Genomic DNA, 12088 nt, shown 5'->3' on the forward strand with positions numbered 1-12088 from the left:
GCTCCGGGAAGGAATACGGGAAGCGACTGCCACAGTCGACGAAGCCAAGGTGGGACGGGTATGGCAAGAATTCGATTACCGTATTGACGTCCGCCTGATCGCTCATGGTTTGCATATCGAATTTCTCTTCATAATGCAATGTGTACGACATCTGCACAGTGTTTAGTTCTTGTGCAATAAGTAATTGAAAGTGTTCCCACACTTTATGCACACCACACCGACCTCCGTTGTCTCTCGGGCAGCGATGGGTGCTTCGCCTGGCAGAGGATACCCCTCAGGCTCGTGTCTCACGTCTGCCCACACGACCACCACTGTAGACACACATGCCACAGGTAGGTGTTGTGGTGCTGGTTGTGAATATGGTGCCTCTATAACGTACGAATAACGAGAAACATAATTCCGAAGCTCCAGAATTTAAAAAAAAGGTGTAAACAAAAGCAACATTGATCATACGATGTAAGCTTTGACGGCCGGTACTGTCTTCACTTGAAACTTCCGGGCTGATAGGCCGTGGTCGAAGTATAAAACTCTCTCCTGACATTTCGTCTCCGACTGCGGGAGACATCCTCGGAGGTGAAGCGGCGAACTGCGAAGAGAACTCGAGGAAGCGCTGATTATATAGGCAGTACAGAGGGCGCCACAGTCGATCTGAACAGGAAGTACTATCATGGAAAAATCGGTGATATTTTGGTTCCCTCCAATTACAAAAAACTCCAGGAAGATCCGACTATGAAGATTTTAAGAATCACAAATCGACTGGTGAAAGCGTGTTCATTTGGCTCCGACGATAAGAAGCTGCTTTGTAAAACAGAAGCGTACCCACCTAGACTGAATGGCTTACCCGAAGTTCATAAAGCTGGGATTCCGTTGAGGCCAGTTGTCAGCGCTATAGGTGGACCAACACACGACTTAGCTAGACACCTTGACTCAATGCTGCAGCCTTATATTGGTGGGACGGACAGTCATATTAAACATTCAGCTCATTTCATTGACAAGTTAAAGGAAACGAGTCTGGGCCCGCATGATTTCCTCGTCAGTTTTGACGTTGTGTCGTTTTTCACCACGATTCCGATAAACGAAGGCATCTTATGCATAGCGGATATTTTTCCTACCGATACTGTGGCATTATTCCGACACTGCCTCACCACAACCTACTTTCAATAGAGTAATGACTTTTATGAACAGATTGACCAGATGGTACCGCTACGTCGATGACACGTTCGTAGTATGGACACACGGAGCAGAGGATTTGGATGCCTTCCTGGCACATTTAAACAGCATTAATCGGAAAATCCGATTCACTATGGAGACGGAAAGGAATGGGCTATTGAACTTCCTCGATGTGTCTGTGATTAAACGACGGGACGGAACGTTGGGCCATAAGGTTATCTACATAAAGATTCAAACCACCACCCTAGACAAAAAAGAGGTGTAATGAAAACTTTGGTGGACTGGGCGTACAAACTTTGTGAACCTGTTTATCTAAAAGAAGAGATTGAACATCTACGGTCAACTTTCGTGAAGAATGGCTATTCTAGCAAGGATATAGATCGAGCACTTCGCTCTAGGCAGAGAATCCGGAGTAACGACGAACAACAGTAGCCCAAGGGCAAAGTTTTTCTTCCGTTCATTAGTACGGTCACAGATCGTTTTGGGAAAGTTTTAGGCAAGTATGAGGTGAAAACTATTTTCAGACCCACCAGGAAAATAAAAGAATTATTAAGGTCGGCAAAAGTTGCACAACACCCTTTGGCTACACCGGGGGTATATAAAATTGCTTGTAGTTGTGGACAGATTTATATCGGTACCACAAAGAGAAGTGTGAACACCCGTCTTGTTGAACATCAGAGGAATTGCCGCCTGGGTCACACGGATAAATCGGCCGTAGCGAAACATGTTTACCAGGAAGGTGATGATGAAATAAAATTCAGCGAGACGAGCGCCATATCAAAAACCTCGCATTATTATGTATGCTTGTATAGAGAGGCTATCGACAATGATAAAGATCGTAATAATTTTAACAGGAAAGACGAAGGTGTTTAACTGGATAAAATTTGGGTGCCAGGGTTGCATCGCAAGCGTGACGATCGATGACTTTCAATCGAGAATGTTGGCATCACCAGAGACAATCTTATAGCCGACGCCACGTGATCGACTGCGGCGCCCTCTGTACTGCCTATATAATCAGCGCTTCCTCGAGTTCTCTTCGCAGTTCGCCGCCTTACCTCCGAGGATGTCTCCCGCAGTCGGAGACGAAAACGTCAGGACAGAGTTTTATACTTCGACCACGGCCTATCAGACCGGAAGTTTTAAGTGAAGAAAAGAAACATTCCAGGCTATTAATAATTAGATGCTGCAACGATGCCGTTCCCGTTAAATTTCCTTCCCCACTTTGGGTCCAAGGACTGATCAGTTCAGTCAGGCTTTCTGGTAGTTCTCCCATCCAGCACAGTATTTCTTCATGCTCCCCCAAGAGGGCGAGAATGCAGTGCCTTTCACCTTCCTCAACAGTCGCCATCTTGTCCACCCACTGTTATTTCACCTTCGCCTTATGTCCACCCATCTTTCCCACTGATGCTACCCACAACAATAAAGTATTGAATGCAATTATTTCTTGAATATATTAGAGACATACGCAGAAAATCCTACTGAAATACAAACAGAAAATCGTATTCTTTAGCTGAGTGGTAAGTGTATTAGCTGCTGTCGCGGCTAATCCGCACATCAGTAGCAGACAAATTGCGAGAGAATCTGTCATGCAGTGAAACATCTTGTAGTAACATCGGTAGAACATTACGTATGAAATCAGCATACATTGCACCATTTAGATTGCCATCGATAAAATGGGGGTCAATTAACCTTCCTCCCATAGTGGCGCACCATATGTTATTAACCCGCGAACGTCGCTGATGTTCCACTTGTCGCAGCCATCGTGGATTTTCAGTTGCCCAATAGTACATATTATGCCACTTTACGTTACCACTGTTTGTGAATGACGCTTCTTCGCTAAATAGAACGCGTGCAAAAAATATGTCATCGTCCCGTAATTTTTCTTGTGCCCAATGGCAGAACTGTACACGACGTTCAAAGTCGTCGCCATGCAATTCCTGGTACATAGAAGTATGGTACGGGTGCAGTAGATGTTGATGTAGCATTCTCAACACCGACGTTTTTGAGATTCTCGATTCTCACGCAGTTTGTCTGCAAATGTGCGGATTAGCCACGACAGTAGCTAAAACACCTACTTGGGAATAATTATTTGTTGCAGGTCGTGACTAACGTTTCGCATGCAGCTGAACACTTCCTGTTTCCTTAAAGAACGTAACTATCCTGCGAACGGTCCGGACATTTGGATGATGTCATCCAGGATACCGAGTAGCACACGCTCGTTGGGCATTTTGATCACAATAGCCATACATCAACACGATATCGATCTTTTCCACAATTGGTAAACGGTCCATTTTAACACGGGTAATGTATCACGAAGCAAATACCGTCCGCACTGGCGGAATGTTACTTGATACCACGTACTTATACATTTGTGACTATTACTGCGCCAGCCATGACAAAGCGAAAGAAGTGGTCCAACTAAAACATTCGTAATTCCTTACGTACTATACGAATATGTAATAAAAAAATGGGGATTCCTATTTTAAAAAAACGCAGTTGATTTCCATTTGACCTATGGCAGCGCCACCTAGCGGGCCAACCATATCGCCATCTGGTTTCTCCCTTCAAGTTAGACAAGTTTCGTTCTTTGTAGTTTTTTTCGTTTGACGTTTATTTCGTGAGGTATTTGACTCGGTCAGTATCAAAGGATCACCGTGTACATTCATATATACGATGTTCAACCTATCACATCATACCTAATAGTGTTTGTAGATCACCGAAAAGTATGTGGATAGGTTCTTGTCAGACGCGATTTTGTAGCCACAGTACAATGTATAATCGAGTGTATTTGCATTCATTTACTTTTACGCGATGTCCATTCCACGTGCAGCTGCGAAAGTATTCTGTCTTGTGTGCGACTGTAGTTAAGACAAATTGTTTAAAGCAACATTTGTGTGTGCATTGAGGTATCCAAAATTCTAGCTTATTTGTTTATACACGCGAAGCAAACATTTCAAAACAATGTCAATCGGTAGTTTAAATTATAATTTCCTTCTGTACATGTGTATATTCAGTCTGTGAAATCCATTCCAGCAGATTGTTTACCAATTTATTTATGACACATCTTGAAGCACACTACTGTGCAGTGATCTTTCTGAAAGTGTATTTAGAGACACATTCAATTGTGCTTAACAACTCCTGAAGCAGCTAGTGCTCAAAGACCGGGGAAGGGTGTGGTATATCCCACAAAAGCGCGCAAAGTTCCTTAGGGAGGAAGCCTGGATGAACACTGAGAGACTTCACAAGTAGCCATGACCTTTCCGGAGTCTGTGTTCATGTGTGGTGGTATTCCTCAGGATAAAAAGTTTACTTACATCCAAATTGTTTACATATTCTTGCTTTATCTCCAAAGCTCTCTCTCTCTCTCTCTCTCTCTCTCTCTCTCTCTCTCTCTCTCTCTCTCTCTCTCTCTCTCTCTCTCTCTTTCATTGTGTAATGTTACGTTTAGTTACTGTGACACCTTGTGAACTATGTGAAGTATTTCACACGATGCCAAAATTGTTTAAACAATATATAATATACCTTGTTATTCGTTTGTTTCTTTACTATCCCAAACTAGTTTCGGCGACAAATATCGCCATCATCAGTGGGGTTTTAAAATTAAAAACATGCAGAAAATAGCATGGTTGTACAAACACAGTAAAATGTTATTACATTTTTACTCTTCGTCATTTGCAATATAGTTTTCTATGTATAATTACATACTAAATTATTTATTGTATGTTACAGCATGTTTTAAGCAATTATTGGCGCTCTTTGCGACATATTTTCTTTGCTCTTTCTTTACTTAGCGAAGATGGTTGCAGATGACACGATGTTCGCTAAGTAAAAAACGGCAACAGAAAAAAAGAGCACAGATAATATGTCTCAAAAAGCGCCAATAATTGCTTAAAACATGCTATAACATACAATAAATGAGGTAGTATGAAAGTATATATAGAAAACTATATTTCAAAAGACGAATAGTAAAAATGTAATAATATTTTACTATGTTTCTATAACAATGCTTTGTTCTGCATGTTTTTGATTCAAAAACCCCACTGATGATGGTGATATTTGTCATCGAAACTATTTTGGGATAATAAAGAAACAAACGAATAACAATGTGTTTTGCATTAAGGCGGACTCAATTTCTGATATTACTGTTTTCCTATGCAAACACGGACCAAATGGAAGATTCCCATGATAAAATCATTGAATATCCAATATAACTGCAAATTGTTTAAGTATTCCAACTACAGCGCTCAGTGTTTTGCGTGCAGATGTATTTTGAGGAGTTTTGTGTTACATATTCAGTTGGTGAAACGGATTGTTTAGTTAATATTTCCTGAGGCACATCTTCCGAGGCAACCTTTGCAGAGTGTTGTGACATTTTCGAGGTATGTGTGCGACAATGTTCCACACATTGTTTAAACACCGGATTTAACAATTCCTGAGGCACTTCACGTCCAACGCCGTCCAACGCCAAGGGGTATATGCACGTCACAGGGAGAGAAAGTGCACCGAGCAGTCGGAAGGCTGAGGTACTGCCCCACTCGACAGGAGGTACTTTGGACAGCCCTACGGCTGCTGCCAACTCAGTGCATGGCTATGGTGGACGGGGCTTAGCGCAGTCTGTGACAGTGTAATTACACTATACAACAAAAACATTTTTTTTAGGGTACAGGCATAAACCATGGTGGACGTAACTAATTTGGATTGCTGAATCTGAAAATGCAGTTACATTTTCGCCATCACCCTCCAATTTTTTTGTTACGGAGGTTTTTAAATGCCTATATCTAAAAACAGAGACTAGGGTGGTCTACGCTAAATTCAGACAATATACAACATACTTAACACCGTAAAACTATCTTGCTCTAGTATCCTGAGCCTAATGCACATTTTTACAAGAATATTGCAACATTCATGTGCTCCCTAATGATGTTGATGGTGGTTGGTTGAGTCGTTTTGATAACAACTTCCTTCTGTGGGATATATATCGTTCACATTTAAAAAACCAACAATAGTCACTTAACATTGAAGGGTTCCATCTACCTTTATAACGACTTTAGATTCGCAAAATGTCCTGATGGAACCTTTCCTCGTGTTCGTCACTAACCGAAACAAAATTGGTAGGGAAGAAATCTAAATGAGAATGAAAGAAGTGCATTTTTAGTCACGTTCTGCATCCAAGATTTTTATAGTCTAAGAGAGGAGGCAAATATTCAGAAATGAATGGGCAGACAAAAGTGGAAGAGGCTTAACGCATGACAAGCCCTGCTGTAATGCAGAATACCATACATACATAAGAGAGTCCCCACTAATATGCCATTGCTTTCTGCTCTTGTATTCCCTAGGAAACCTTCAACGACATCCTTAAAAAAATGCCAGGCTGCAAGTTCTAACTGACCTACTTTTTCTTCGAAGTCCTTATTATGCATTAACTTCCTAATTTGTGGTCCAATAAAAATCCCCTCTTTCAATATCATGTCAGTTAATTTAGGGAACACTTCGCATAGATACCTGAAACCATTAGCATTTTTGTCCATTCCCCTTACAAAATTCTTCATAAGGCAGAGCTTAGTAAGCAATGGGGGAAGAGAAAGGTTTTGAGCATCTACCAAAGCCACATATTTCATATTTTTCTCTCCCTGTAGCCAATTTCTCTCATCGTGGCCACTTTTTCGCTGTACTCGTATAATGTTTATCTGTTGCACGGCTGACCCAAAGACAAAGGAAACAGCAATGGTTTGTGAAACCCCTTTGGAGACCAGTTAGTAAACCCATCAACTTAAGATCACCATATATTTTCCAATTTTCTTTATTATACTTTACAGAAGTAACACTAACAAATTAACGCAGTTCTGTTTCATAGTCGCAGAGCACCCTGCAGGTACAAATGGAAACGTGCTACCATTATCCAACAGTACACCGTTCAGACTTTTCTTGGAAGCGTCAATAAACAAGCGTCACTCAGCAGAATCGAACTAGATGTGTAACTGTTCCATTAATCCTACTACATCACTACAAGCTCAAACGTTGCCCACCATTCCGTAATACGTCATCAGATCTTTCTTACGTTGCCTAAAGTAAGTAATTCTTGTTTCTTCATGAAGCAAGTTCCATCCCTTAAGACGTGAAGATGAAATTTCTGCATGTTACTTGGATCAGTATAAATCACGAGCTAGGTCATTCAAGTATGCTTGTGTAATTGAATGTGGTGTTTGTTCTGGAAAGTGCTCCTCTCCACTATCTTGACATTGTGCCTCCCCAGTGTTTGTAGATTCATGATCAGAATTAGGAACTCCTTTCCACACTAGTGCAGGAGTCGGAACTGGCAGGTCTTCACCGTGGGGAACAGGTCTGATTGCTGAGGGCAGTTTGTGACGTCATCGGGGCACGGGGTAATTAATTCGATATCAAAAGTGGGCCAGAATCCGCTTCATTGTACTACTTACACCTACCTGGTGCACATCCGAAGTTAGCTGATTGCTCTTCTTATTTATTGGTGAAAAGCCAATTACATTAGTCAAACAGAGGTAGCAATCATCAACACGATTTTGAGGCACTCGCCAGATCATTGGTATGCCAAATGGTAAGTGTTCTATTTTTCCTTTCAGCCATTGTGTTAGTTCAGAATTGCACCTAGTCCAAGTTATGTGAGGTGCCCAGTCTTTACCCTCGTCTCCCAGTTGGCATTTGAAGTACAAATGATACGACGTCTTCAGTAAGTTAGAAATTGGTCGTCTTTGCTTCCTTGTCGTGATTTCACTACATATATAACAAAATGATTCGGGATGGTTTTGACTTCTTCATGCAGTGTTTTCAACGCCTACAAAACATTTTTCTGTCGAATGAATTTAGCCAGCATAATTCCTGAAAAAGGAAAGAAAAATTCAGACTTGAGTTAATATAGAAGGAAGAGTAAGCAAATTTATGTGACTGGAGGGTTTAAATACACAATGTAAAATACATATTACATTTAAAAAGTAGTTAACATTAAAGTTAAGAACAAAAAAGTTGACTGCTCCAACTTTTATCGCACTGCTCTCAACCACAAAGCACTTAAAAATACAGTAAATTCAACTATGTTATATAACTTGCAGGTCGTAACTTTTAAACGTGACGTGATGGACACTTTCTGATTTCACATTTTATGTCAATTTACAATTTAGAATTAAGTTTTATATGTGCTTTGTCTGTACCAAAACCACTGTTGGCTAGTGTTACTACTGGAAAAAATGTACTGCATCAGCTAAATTGTTTAAACACGAGCATCGATTTTGAAGCATATTGCGATTTCAAGAGTAAATAGGTCATGAGGTCCTCTCAGTCCAGCACCTCGACACAGACTGAGCGAATTTCCTGCCACTTTTTTCCTGGGCTCTCATGCTGAATTACGTCACAGCAGGGGGGGAGAGAGGGCAAGTGAGGGGGCTGGGAGTTCTCTGAGGGACAGCCATGTGCCGGTTGTGACGTCATTAGGGGATGGGGTAATTAATTCGATATCAAAAGTGGGCCAGAATCCGCTTCATTGCACAACTTACACCTACCTGGTGCACATCCGAAGTTAGCTGATGGCTCTCCATCCAACACAACTTGCTGCATTTCCTCAAAACCAAAGAATCCTCAATCCAGTCACAAATTTCGGTTGATACGCCATGTGTTCATACTTCAGATGGTAAACTTACATGTGGTAGCCGGCCGCGGTGGTCTCGCGGTTCTAGGCGCACAGTCCGGAACCGTGCGACTGCTACGGTATCAGGTTCGAATCCTGCCTCGGGCATGGATGTGTGTGATGTCCTTAGGTTAGTTAGGTTTAAGTAGTTCTAAGTTCTAGGGGACTGATGACCACAGCAGTTGAGTCCCATAATGCTCAGAGCCATTTGAACCATTTACATGTGGTACTGAAGCAGACGGTTTACGGAAATCGAGGAAAACTGTATTTACCTGAGTGTCTTGATGCATGGCTTTTAGGATGACATCTGAGAAAACTGTGGGTCGGGTTTCACATGGTTGACGGTTTTTGTGATCCCTGTGAGGAAGTCATTCAGTTAGAGGTATCTCAGTATGTTTGAGCTCGGGATATGTTTTAAGATGGGATGTCAAGAATACTGGACGGTAGTTCTGTGGACCACTCATGTAACGCTTCTTTGTTTTTTTTGTTTTTTTTTTTTAAAGGAATACATGATAGGCTCTGTCAAGTGTTGGTTTAAGAAGGTGCTTGGTCATTTTCAGGTGGATGAAGGAAACCTAAACACCATTTTGATAGGAACAGATGCTGCAGTAAGCTCAGCACCCATCATTCAAAGAGGGGGTGATACAGCACTGATGCCAGCTAATTTCATTAAATGGTGACAGTTCCGTGTGAGCCACTTGCCAATTAGTTCCGGCTAAAACAAACGGACAGCGAGAACATTTAGCATAGCTGGGAATACCTCACGCTGCTGAGAAGCTACCACGAAATGGAGGGATACCCCTGAAGAGGAGGGCCAGGAGTTGGAGAAGTCGTTTTGCTTCATGAGGATGTCAAACTACAGAGAGCAGTGGCGGAACTGGTGCTTCTCGACCGAGCTGATAGAACGAGATGTGTCATTGTCCGGCAGCTGGATGGGACGAAGATCTGCCGATCGTCGCAGCTGGTGATGCCCCTCGAAACAGAGCAGGGTGGAGAGGGTCTCGGGGAATGAGAGACTCGCACACCGTGTGTTGATGTTACACACAATTTCGACAGCTGTCTCTTATTCCCCATTAATTTCTGTAGAGAAGAGTGATCTGTGCTTCCTTCCAGATGCAGGGCACGGTTTTTTGTTCCAGAGATCCACAGTAGATTACTGTTAAATGGTGGGCTAATTAATCCGCAATGTCAGCACAGTATCTGACACAGATTCCATGGAGGCCTTGAGGTTTTTTCAGTTTCAACGACTTCAGCTGTTTCACTTTGTTTGTTGCCAATAGGGGAAAAATAATCACGCAAAAGTGCCCAACTGTAAGCTGCTTGAAAACAGACCAGGCAAGTCCATCATCATGTTTATCCAACGCTAATTCCAGTTGTAGTTAATGGTCAGGTACTCAGTAATCACTGACGGAGAGAAAGAGTGCGTGCTTTTAGCCGCAGCCTCCAGTTGCGTCCAGGTGGCGAGAAGCGCGTCTGGGCCTCCAGAGCTCCGGGCCTGCGGGTTCCAGGCTGCGGCGCTGGCCGCCCTCCAGCATGCAGATGCCCCCCCCCCCCCCCCCCCACGCCCCCCGTCCTCTTTCTCCCTCCCCCTCACCAGCGGGAGCTGACCAGCGGCCGCCTCACACCCCTTGCCTCGCTCTTGCCGCCTGCCTGCCTAGCTAGCCCTTCCTCGCTAGCCCTTCGGCCCTTCCTTGCTGGCCCTTCCTCCCTTCCGTTCCAGCCGGCGCTGCTCGCCCGATCGATGGCGCCGTATCTCGTCTCTCCAGACCGCCGCAGCTGGAGCTGGAACTCTCCAGAGCCTGCGTCAGCCGTCCCGCCACCAGCCAGCCCGCGTGCTGCTGGCTGGAGGATGTGAAAGACCCGGCTCCTCCGCGGTGGTTCACCTGCCTACCCGAAACCATTCTTTCTCTCGGTCATCACTCTTCTGTTTCCAAGAAACAAATCAAGGTGATTCAGAATGACGTTCTATAAATTTAGGGACACGTTCCTTACACGAAAATAAGAACAAAAAATTCCCAGTAAACAGGGCCTCCAAAATACATACGCTAAGAGCGATGAGCACTTGCTCGCATTTTATACTCAGACACACATCTCTTCTGGTGCTAGCACTCTACTTTCCATGTTTTGAGAAGAGGTAGTATGGAGCAAAACGACAAAACATGGCCAGTAAAGATGTGTTTCACAATATCGAAGATGAATAAGTGCTTATAGATATTAAGGTATGCACTATAGAGACCATTTTTATTGGAAATTTTTCTGTTTTCTTTGTCCCTATTGCCTTCTTCCAAAATATGGAAAATAGAGAGCTTGGCGAAGCAGAGATGTTTTTCACAGCATCGAGGATGAAAAAGCGCTCGTTGCTGTTAAGATACACACATTAGAGCCTACGTTTACAGCACTTTTCTTCTTGTTTTGGTGTAAGGAACCTGTCTTCAAATTTTTAAAACGTCATTCTGAAACACCCTATCTATATGCAATATTTTTTTTTCTTTTTTCATAATATAATACAACAATATCGTTGTTCAAAGTCTACCTTTACAATCTCCCACCTACAAATTCCTCTGACTCCCCCTTCCCATGTTGTTTTCGGGCGTCCTCTTATTCTTCTATTAGTTCAAATCCACACAATTATCGTATTAAGCCATCTGTCATCGCGTAAATACTTCGATTTTACCCATTACAGAGGCGGCTCGGTTGATTTCCTAATGCACATCTGCGTTTTTAATTTTATCGCGTATTGTCGCCTTACGGCAACACCTCCAAAATTTCGCCTTCGTTGGCAAGAAGTTCCTCTTAATTCTTCCAGTTACTTCCCTCCCCTGTGTTGTTGTTGTGGAATTCAGTCCTGAGACTGGTCTGATGCAGCTCTCCATGCTACTCAATCCTGTGCAAGCTTCTTCATCTCCCGGTACCTACTGCAACCTACATCCCTCTGAATCTGCTTAGTGTATTCATCTCTTGGTCTCCCTCTACGATTTTTACCCTCCACCTGCCCTCCAATACTAAATTGGTGATCCCTTGATGCCTCAGAACATGTCCTGCCAGCCGATCCCTTCTTCTGGTCAAGTTGTGCCACAAAATTCTCTTCTCCCGAATCCTATTCAATACTTCCTCATTAGTTATGTGATCTACCCATCTAATCTTCAGCATTCTTCTGCTGCACAACATTTTGAAAGCTTCTATTCTCTTCTTGTCCAAACTATTTATAGTCCATGTTTCACTTTCATACATGGCTACACTCCATACAAATACTTTCAGAAA

This window comes from Schistocerca gregaria, chromosome 11 (assembly GCF_023897955.1).
Source record: "Schistocerca gregaria isolate iqSchGreg1 chromosome 11, iqSchGreg1.2, whole genome shotgun sequence".
Lineage (NCBI taxonomy): Eukaryota > Metazoa > Arthropoda > Insecta > Orthoptera > Acrididae > Schistocerca > Schistocerca gregaria.